Source organism: Coregonus clupeaformis, unplaced genomic scaffold (genome assembly GCF_020615455.1).
Source record: "Coregonus clupeaformis isolate EN_2021a unplaced genomic scaffold, ASM2061545v1 scaf1610, whole genome shotgun sequence".
Taxonomy (NCBI): domain Eukaryota; kingdom Metazoa; phylum Chordata; class Actinopteri; order Salmoniformes; family Salmonidae; genus Coregonus; species Coregonus clupeaformis.
In genome coordinates, this window is record NW_025535064.1 from 6,905 (window position 1) to 16,382 (window position 9,478).

The 9,478-nt window shown below is 39.8% G+C and overlaps 1 long non-coding RNA gene across 1 annotated transcript; it reads right to left on the reverse strand.

Moving 5' to 3' along the window:
• Positions 1-1,151, reverse strand: LOC121565594. Its single transcript, XR_006659715.1, has 3 exons — positions 794-1,151; positions 270-323; positions 1-185 (listed from the first exon to the last, which is right to left on the reverse strand). It is a non-coding gene; the product is annotated as an uncharacterized LOC121565594 (long non-coding RNA).
• Positions 1,152-9,478: the final 8,327 nt, after the last annotated feature.

The following is a 9,478-nucleotide window of genomic DNA, read 5'->3' on the forward strand; positions in this document are numbered from 1 at the left end:
CTTCATATATATTAGTAGTATTGATAACCATGTATCTGCTGACAGCCAAACAATTTGGAATTGATGTTGACAATACAAGAGAAGCAACATGTTGTAACATATAGGCTAGCATAATATACCTTTAATGTATCCAGCAGGCATCTCAGAAGCCACAGGCTCATCAAGCAGGGATGGCAGCTCTTGGTCTAAAATATAAGACAAAATCATGCTGTAATTTAAACTTTCTACATTTACGATTTCGAGATCAATATCTTGATGGCTAAAGAAACCTGATTCTGATGCTCTGTCTTGGCCAGCTTCTTCCTGGCTGCCACTTGGACTAACTGAGAAAACAGAAGGAAAAACATGAAGACATACTTTTCTTTTGAAACTGGCACAGAACCAAACGTGAAGGGATGTCAGTCAGGAGCTCAGTGGGAAGGTTAATGAATCCCAACAAAAATAAATGCAAAGCATAATTTATATATTTATTATGCTTTTAGTTTGATGGCAAATACATAGATATTTACAAACATGGCATCACACTTGTGTTTTACCCCAGAAGAATAGGGTGATTTCACTACTGTTGTAAATACAAGTTTCACCCATACACAGCACCACAACTATTTGGAAAGTTCTAACAGTATGCACAAAGTAGTAATATGACTTTAAATAACCTAATATGCAAAAATATGATGGTAATTGTATTCTATTGAGTGGCTTTGAAAGGTTTGTAAAGTTATAATACTTCATACAATTCAATTGTTTACCCTAAAACTAATTGTTTACCCTAAAACTACAACCAGACACTTACTGTCGCTCTGGCTTGAGGTGGCACAAGGCCTCAAGTGGTCTGCATCTGCAACTTCAGAGAATATCACAGATGTCAAACCGTTACCACATTTATAGTACACACTTATCAGATTTTCCTGTTCATCCCATACAGTTGGTAGGAACAGAACTTTGAGAAAGTAGGCTTGTTTATCAGACTTGAAACATTATGTACCTTGTTGTAGGGTCTTTTCAAAGACACTGGCTCTTGAAGTTACTAGGATAGCCACATTAGCAGCTAATTAGCGTTTCATTTTTGGGGGGTAAATGCAGGTGAATATATTGATCAAAGTCACCTTGTCCTAGAGAGATTTACACTGTTATCAAAACGTTACGCCAGGGTAAGCCACCCAATGTAAAGCTGGGAAATATAAGATTTTTGTTGTTATTCTGTCCCTCACTGTTCAAATAAACCTACCATTAAAATTATAGACTGATCATTTCTTTGTCAGTGGGCAAACGTACAAAATCAGCAGGAGATCAAATACTATTTTCCCTCACTGTAAGATACCCCGTTAAAAAATAAATAATCTAAAATTTGAAGTTTTGTCACACAACACAATGCCCAGTGGTGTAAAGTACTTAAGTAAAAATACTTTAAAGTACTGCTTAAGTCATTTTTTGGGTATCTGTACTTCACTTTACTATTTCTACTTTTGACAACTTTTACTTCACTACATTCCAAAAGAAAATGATGTACTTTTTACTCCATACATTTTCCCTGACACCTAAAAGTACTTGTTACATTTTGAATGCTTAGGACAGAAAAATGGTCAAATTCACGTAATTATCAAGAGAAAATCTGAGTGTTGGTGTGCCCCTGGCTATCCATAAATACAATTTAAAAAATAAAATGGTGTCGTCTGGTTTACATAATATAAGGAATTTGAAATTATTTATACGTTTACTTTGACTTTTGATAATAAAGTATATTTTAGCAATTACATTTACTTTTGATACTTAAGTATATTTAAAACCACATACTTATAGACTTTTACTCAAGTAGTATTTTACTGGGTGACTTTCAGTTTTACTTGAGTCATTTTCTATTAAGGTATCTTTACTTTTACTCAAGTATGACAATTGGGTGCTTTTTCTACCACTGACAATGCCACAGATGTCTCAAGTTTTGAGGGAGCATGCAATTGGCATGCTGATTGCAGGAATGTCCACCAGAGCTGTTGCCAGATAATTTAATGTAATTTCTCTACCATAAGCCGCCTCCAACCTTGTTTTAGAGAATTTGGCAGTATGCCCAACCAGCCTCACAACTGCAGACCATGTGTATGGCGTTGTGTGGGCGAGCGGTTTTCTGATGTCAATGTCATGAACACAGTACCCCATGTTAGTGTCAGGGTTATGGTATGGGCAGGCATAAGCTATGGAGAAGGAACAAAATTGCATTTTATCAATGGTACCATGACAAGATCCTGAGGCCCATTGTCCTGCCGACATCACGTCATATTTCAGCATGATAAGGCACGGCCCAATGTCACAAGGATCTGTACACAATTCCTGGAAGCTGAAAATGTCCCAGTTCTTCCATGTCCTGCATACTCACCAGACATGTCACCCATTGAGCATGTTTGGGAGGGCTGGATCGACGTGTACCACAGCTTGTTCCAGTTCCCGTCAATATACAGCAACTTCACACAGCCACTGAAGAGGAATGAGACAACATTCTTAGATTCCAGGCTATCACAACCGGCCGTGATTGGGAGTCCCATAGGGCGGCGCACAACTGGCCCAGCGTCGTCCAGGTTTGGCTGGTGTAGGCCGTCATTGTAAATAAGAATTTGTTCTTAACTGACTTGCCTACTTAAATAAAGGTTTAAAAATAATAATAATAACAATCAACAGCTCCATCAACTCTATGCAAAGTAGAAGTGTCCTGGACCAGGAAGCGGCAGATACCCAGTTCTGATGTAATGGGGTAGGGCCCAGTGATGCCAATTTAGCAATTTTGTTGCTAGATTTAGCAACCTTTCAGACTACCCTGGCAACTTCTTTTTCAAACAGCACCTAGCAGCAAATTTAGCTACTTTTAAAAACTTATTTGGAACTTTTAGCAACTTTTGAAAAGTGACTCAAACGCTAAAATGCACAAATGTTCTCTCTAAATGACACAAAAACGATTTTCTCTGTCACACACTCAGTCACAACACAAGTACCTGGCTGCAAAAGTGCATCGTGAGTGACGTCAGCAGCAGGCGCTCAGCTCGTGCACAGGCAGCAGCAGGCCAGCCAAGCAGCACAACAACCTGGAGAGAGCTGGAGAGAGATGCCTAGCGCACACATCATTATTTGAGTTAAGTTGCTTGTTCAATAAGATAGCATATATACCTTGTTATTAGCTTGTACCTTTAATTGTTGATCAGTCAGGTAGCATGTTAACGAACCACCAATACACTGCTTGAAACTATAATTGTTCAGAATGTGTAGGTTTACTAGTTAATAAGAAAATAAATAAAATGTAATTGTTCAATAATGTGTAATGTGTAATTGTTCAATAATTCAACAATTCAATGTGTTATGTTTAAAAATAAAAAATATCTGATCATATAAAATGTTATGTGTTTATATTACTTTTAGGAATACAAATATGTGATAATAAACAAACAAATCTAAACTAACAAATGTCAAATCATATTTGTCGCTGAGATGGCCAGTCAATTTGATTGACGTTATTGTGTATTCTACGTAATGACGTCATTTTACGTTATTACGTAATGACTTCATAACGCGCACATTTCTTCACAATAAAGAAAGCTCTGTTATCAAGAAGATAACCTTTGTGTCCGTTTCTATTTATTACTAGAGGTATGTAATAGCACGTTTAAACTTTCTAATATCAAAAGAATATGTCATACCATGCTAGTTAACACATCCGTTAAGGTATTATCACGTTTGGTAAAGGTTTGATGTGTTATTTTTGTGTCAAACCGAGTGAGTGAAAGAACGTGATAAAAACGATTTTACAAGTCACATAGCTAGATATTTTGGGTTTGTCTGAGTGAATGTACATAATTGTATCATGTTAGTTTAATAAATAATCAATTTATTTGAGATTTCTGAGTTCGTTTAGCATATTATTGGTTTTGTGTAAAATTCCCAAGCTGGTAAAATGGCGGCGCCCTCTCGGTCAGCGTCAACGGACTTCAGTGAGGACAGTGCGGGTGCATCAGAGACAATTTCACGGTCGCACTACTGTTTTGAAGCTGAATGTAATGATTATCAGTTTTCTACGTGTGTACTAATATTCAGACACATTCTGTTGTTTCTGTCTTTATCAATAAATGTTGCTATGGTGTGAACAGGAAATACAATTGGTTTTTGATTGAAGTAATACAGTGAAGACAAGGTTTAAGGAAATTAGCACACAGTGCTGTCTAAAACAAACTGTAACCTTGTACTAAATGGTTTTTGAGTCATTTATGCATTGATCTACTATAGGTTAGGTATTGGCTCAAAAGTATTGTGGAGCTCCTGCACCTTAATATAAACAGTACCGGCACCCAAAATGAGCATTGGCACCTATTTCAGTCCAAGTCAAACACTGAATTAGATAATTGAACAAGAAAAAAGTGAAAATATTTTTAGAGAATAAAGAAAGTGCCAGAACTGTCAACACTAACTTTTGTGTCTGTGCTCTCTATATTACTACTGGCCGATTCAGATTAAGTCTGAGGCCTGTAACATCAACAGTGAGGAGAAACCCAGCCTGTCTCTCTCCTTCCACACCTACAGTCCAAACCTACAGTCACTGGGTCCTGATTGTGACAGTGGAGCCCAGTTTGCTAAGCAGGATCCAGAGATGGCATCAGTGAAGCTGGAAGACTGCAGTCAAACACTGGAGCTGAATGTCAACATTAAAGATGAAGAAGAGGAGGAGAAGATTGGGAAATCTGTTTCTCAGGGTAAGAGCATCTAAGAGGTTCTATCTAACTAAGTTTGTTGGACATGATTTGGAAAGGCACACACCTGTCTATATACAGTGCATTCGGAAAGTATTCAGACACCTTGACTTTTTCGACATTTTGTTACGTTACAGCCTTATTGTAAAATTTATTAAATTGTTTTTTTCACTCATCAATCTACACACAATACCCCATAATGACAAAGCAAAAACAACAACAACTGAACAATCATATTTACATTAGTATTCAGACCCTTTACTGGCCATTCAAAACAATAGTATCATATCCACTTCCTGCTACATTGGGAAGCAATATGCAAGAAACTAAAAAGTAGTCTACATGAGAATATGATTTAAATGTTGACGAGTAACATGAATACTCCCTTTTACTCGGGTTCTGAGTCCTCCAAGGTTCATTTTTATTCATTTTAGAAACACTTAAAATAAGGGCTGTGTTTTGTGTAGGCTTAACCTGGCGTGACTTTTAGCAACATATTCGGCTCTATTTCCTCTCAGATTATAAAACGCTAATTATCATCAAAGTAGACATCATGCAAAACAACAAATCACTGCAATCTCCTGCACGTCATCTCTAGCTGACACCTTTGCTAACAGGTATTGTGTCAATTTAAAACTTGCACAAGACAGTTCACAGAATTGACCATTTAAATAAATGTAGCCTATTTATTCATTACTAAATTTAGCTAACATTAGATAGTTAACCCAGAGATCCTTACCTTTGACTCGATTCAGCAATTTTGTCCAGAATATAATAGCATTTGTAGTTCTTTATGATAGCCACATTAGCAGCTAATTACCATTTCAATTTTGTAGGGGTAAATACAGGCAAATATTTTGATAAAAGTCACCTTGTCCTAGAGAGATTTACACAGTTATAAAATCAATAAAAAAAAGTGGAATGGGGGATTGCAGTGGGGGATGCACAAACCTTCTGGAAGATCTGATGAAGGAGAAGATGGTGGACATGGACAAAGGAGAAAAGTGGAATATGTTTTGAGTGAATATGGAATGGAAGATCACACAGAACTTTTAGAAGAGCTACAGGAGGAAAGTGAACGTGACGAGAGTGAGGATGAATTAACTGTGGTGGCAGGTGCAGTGATGAACGCTGAGAAGGAGCTGAGTGTAGAGGGAAGCAGTGGTGTGAGGGAGGTTATCGTCTAGTGTATGAAGAGGGATACGTCCTCCAGTAGCTCAGAGATGGAACCTGGCGAGAGTGAGGATGAATTACCTGCGGTGAGGAACTCAGAGTTCGGGCCTCGTTCCAAGGATGATAAGGATGATTCTGGCCCAGTGGGAGTGAGATTTGTAGTGAGTGGTATCGGTGGAGAAAGTTCTGTGTGTTAGTTGTGGGGGGTGCTAACGGGCTGGAGATCTGAGGTGTCAGGTGAGAGAAAGGCAGATTGAGGTTGCCAGGGTTACAGTAGTACAGAAAGTGTTGTATGCAGAAGCAGTGAAGAGAGTGGTAGAGGAAGATGGGTACAGGGTGAGGATCTTGAGAGGATTCCTGTGAGTAGGCAGAGACCAAGAGAGAGGATGGGAAGAATATGTGCTTCAGTAAGGTGGGATTTTAGCATTTATAGCAATGGTTGTCAATTGTACTGCAGAAATCGATCAAAAAGTCCCAGAAAATAGAGGCTGTGGTGGCAGCGGCAGAGAACTACTTGGGATTGCGAGGATTTACAGCAGAACAGCTGCAGGGGGTGTTGAGTTGTAGTTGTCTGGCGTAGGACTAGATGGGGTTAAATAGTGGAATGGGGTGGTGGATTTTTGTCGTGGAAAATCATCACGAAGGGACTCAAAGTCAAACTTAAATGAATAATTTTTTTATCAGCAAGCTGGAGAGGTTCCAACAAACTTAAAAGCACCATAGTACACGTCGGTCGGGAGCTCTGCCGGGGAAGTCCAGTTAGTTGTCCTATATACTGCTTACACAGAGAAGTTATATTTGCATGATTTAGCTAATTATTAATAGTTAATTCATCATTAACATTTGGTTCCTGCATGTGACCGACCAATACCTCACAAGGCTTCTTCTCTCCAAGCTGAGACCTTGAAACTGAGATATCCCTTTTGGTTCCCAGAACAATGTTCTGGGCGTACTGCCAATTGGTCTGAGGAGGTCAGTCACCTGCACAAACCATTTTCCCTCACATTTTTAGAGAAGGCTAATCCTTGGCAGGGCAATTTTGTATTAATTACCGTATCAATTAATTTAATGTGTGTATGCTGTGAATGGTGTCACACACCAGAACAGTAGGTGGCGGTGTATGCACCTAAAAGTTGGATGCGCTCCACCAACCAAATCCCAAAGAAGAAGAAGGATGCAAATGCACGTCACTTGACCCGTATGGAGAATGTGAAAAAGGAGCAAAGTTCATCTTTATTATTGATGTTTGATGAAGGGTATCTACCACCCTATGTAAAGCTGGGATATATAATATACCCCATAAGAGAGTTTGTGTAAAACCTGATGCAATGCAAGAAATGTATAAAGTTTGGCCACATGTCAAGTGTTTGCAGACGGAAGGAATATGTTATTGAAGAGCATGTGAATGTAAAATGTTGTAACTGTGGTGGGGGTCATATTCCTGAATTCCCAGAGTGCCCTGTTAGGGTGAAAGAGGTTGAGGTGTCAAGGATCAGGGCTGTACAGCCAATCTCCTATGTGGAGGCGGTGAAGAGAGTTATAGTAGCAAGAGGCCACAGTTCTGAAGAAGATATGGCGGTGGATGCACTGCAACCAGTTGCAAATGTTGTACGTCAATCAAGTGATCTGGATACACTTATTTTGAAGGTGGATTTTTTAGTATTTACAGCCACAGTTATTAATTGTACTGCACAAGAAGTCCAAGAAGCTGGACATCATTATATCTGTAGCTGAGAAGTTTTTGGGCCTCCAAGACTTCACGGCAGAAGCCCTGCAAGGACTACTGTTGCCAGAAAATGTTCCGCCCTCACAGGATCCTTCTGAGCCTGTGTAGGGACCTGATTAGAACAGAAAAGCAGGCTGATTTAGTTCAATTTAATTTAGTTTGTATGATTTTTTTAGAAATATTGTATACACTGAACAACCATATTTACAATTACATTTTAGTCATTTAGCAGACGCTCTTATCCAGAGCAACTTACAGTTAGTGAGTGCATACATTATTTATTTTTATTTTGCATACTGGCCCCCCGTGGGAATCGAACCCACAACCCTGGCGTTGCAAACGCCATGCTCTACCAACTGAGCTACATCCCTGCCGGCCATTCCCTCCCCTACCCTGGACGACGCTGGGCCAATTGTGCGCCGCCCTATGGGTCTCCCGGTCACGGCCGGCTACGACAGAGCCTGGATAGACCACTGCGCCACTCGGGAACGCAACATGTGAACTGTTGGTCCCATGTTTCATGAGGTGAAATAAAAGATCCCAGAAATGTTCCAGACACAAACTTATTTCTAAAATGTTGTGCACAAATTTGTTTACATCCCTGTTAGTGAGCATTTCTCCTTTGCCAAGATAATCCATCCACCTGACAGGTGTGGCATATCAAGAAGCTGATTAAATAGCATGATCATCATTACACAGGTGCACCTTGTGCTGGGGACAAGAGTAGCTGAATAGGTGATTGGCAGCATCTAATGGGGATCCCTAACAAATACAAAAATGCCACTCTAAAATGTGCCGTTTTTTCACACAAAACAATGCCACAGATGTCTCAAGTTTTGAGGGAGCATGCAATTGGCATGCTGACTGCAGGAATGTCCACCAGAGCTGTTGCCAGAGAATGTTAGGTTAATTTCTCTACCATTAGCTGCCTCCAATGTTGTTTTAGAGAATCTTGCAGTATGCCCAACCAGCCTCACAACTGCTGACCACCGTGTATGGCGTTGTGTGAGTGTGCGGTTTGCTGATGTCAATGTTGTGAACAGAGTACCCCATGGTGGTATCGGGGTTATGGTACAGTGGGGGAAAAAAAGTATTTAGTCAGCCACCAATTGTGCAAGTTCTCCCACTTAAAAAGATGAGAGGCCTGTAATTTTCATCATAGGTACACGTCAACTATGACAGACAAAATGAGGGGGGAAAATCCAGAAAATCACATTGTAGGATTTTTAATGAATTTATTTGCAAATTATGGTGGAAAATAAGTATTTTGTCAATAACAAAAGTTTCTCAATACTTTGTTATATACCCTTTGTTGGCAGTGACACAGGTCAAACGTTTTCTGTAAGTCTTCACAAGGTTTTCACACACTGTTGCTGGTATTTTGGCCCATTCCTCCATGCAGATCTCCTCTAGAGCAGTGATGTTTTGGGGCTGTCGCTGGGCAACACGGACTTTCAACTCCCTCCAAAGATTTTCTATGGGGTTGAGATCTGGAGACTGGCTAGGCCACTCCAGGACCTTGAAATGCTTCTTACGAAGCCACTCCTTCGTTGCCCAGGCGGTGTGTTTGGGATCATTGTCATGCTGAAAGACCCAGCCACGTTTCATCTTCAATGCCCTTGCTAATGGAAGGAGGTTTTCACTAAAAATCTCACAATACATGGCCCCATTCATTCTTTCCTTTACACAGATCAGTCGTCCTGGTCCCTTTGCAGAAAAACAGCCCCAAAGCATGATGTTTCCACCCCCATGCTTCAAAGTAGGTATGGTGTTCTTTTGGATGCAACTCAGCATTCTTTGTCCTCCAAACACGACGAGTTGAGTTTTTACCAAAAAGTTCTATTTTGGTTTCATC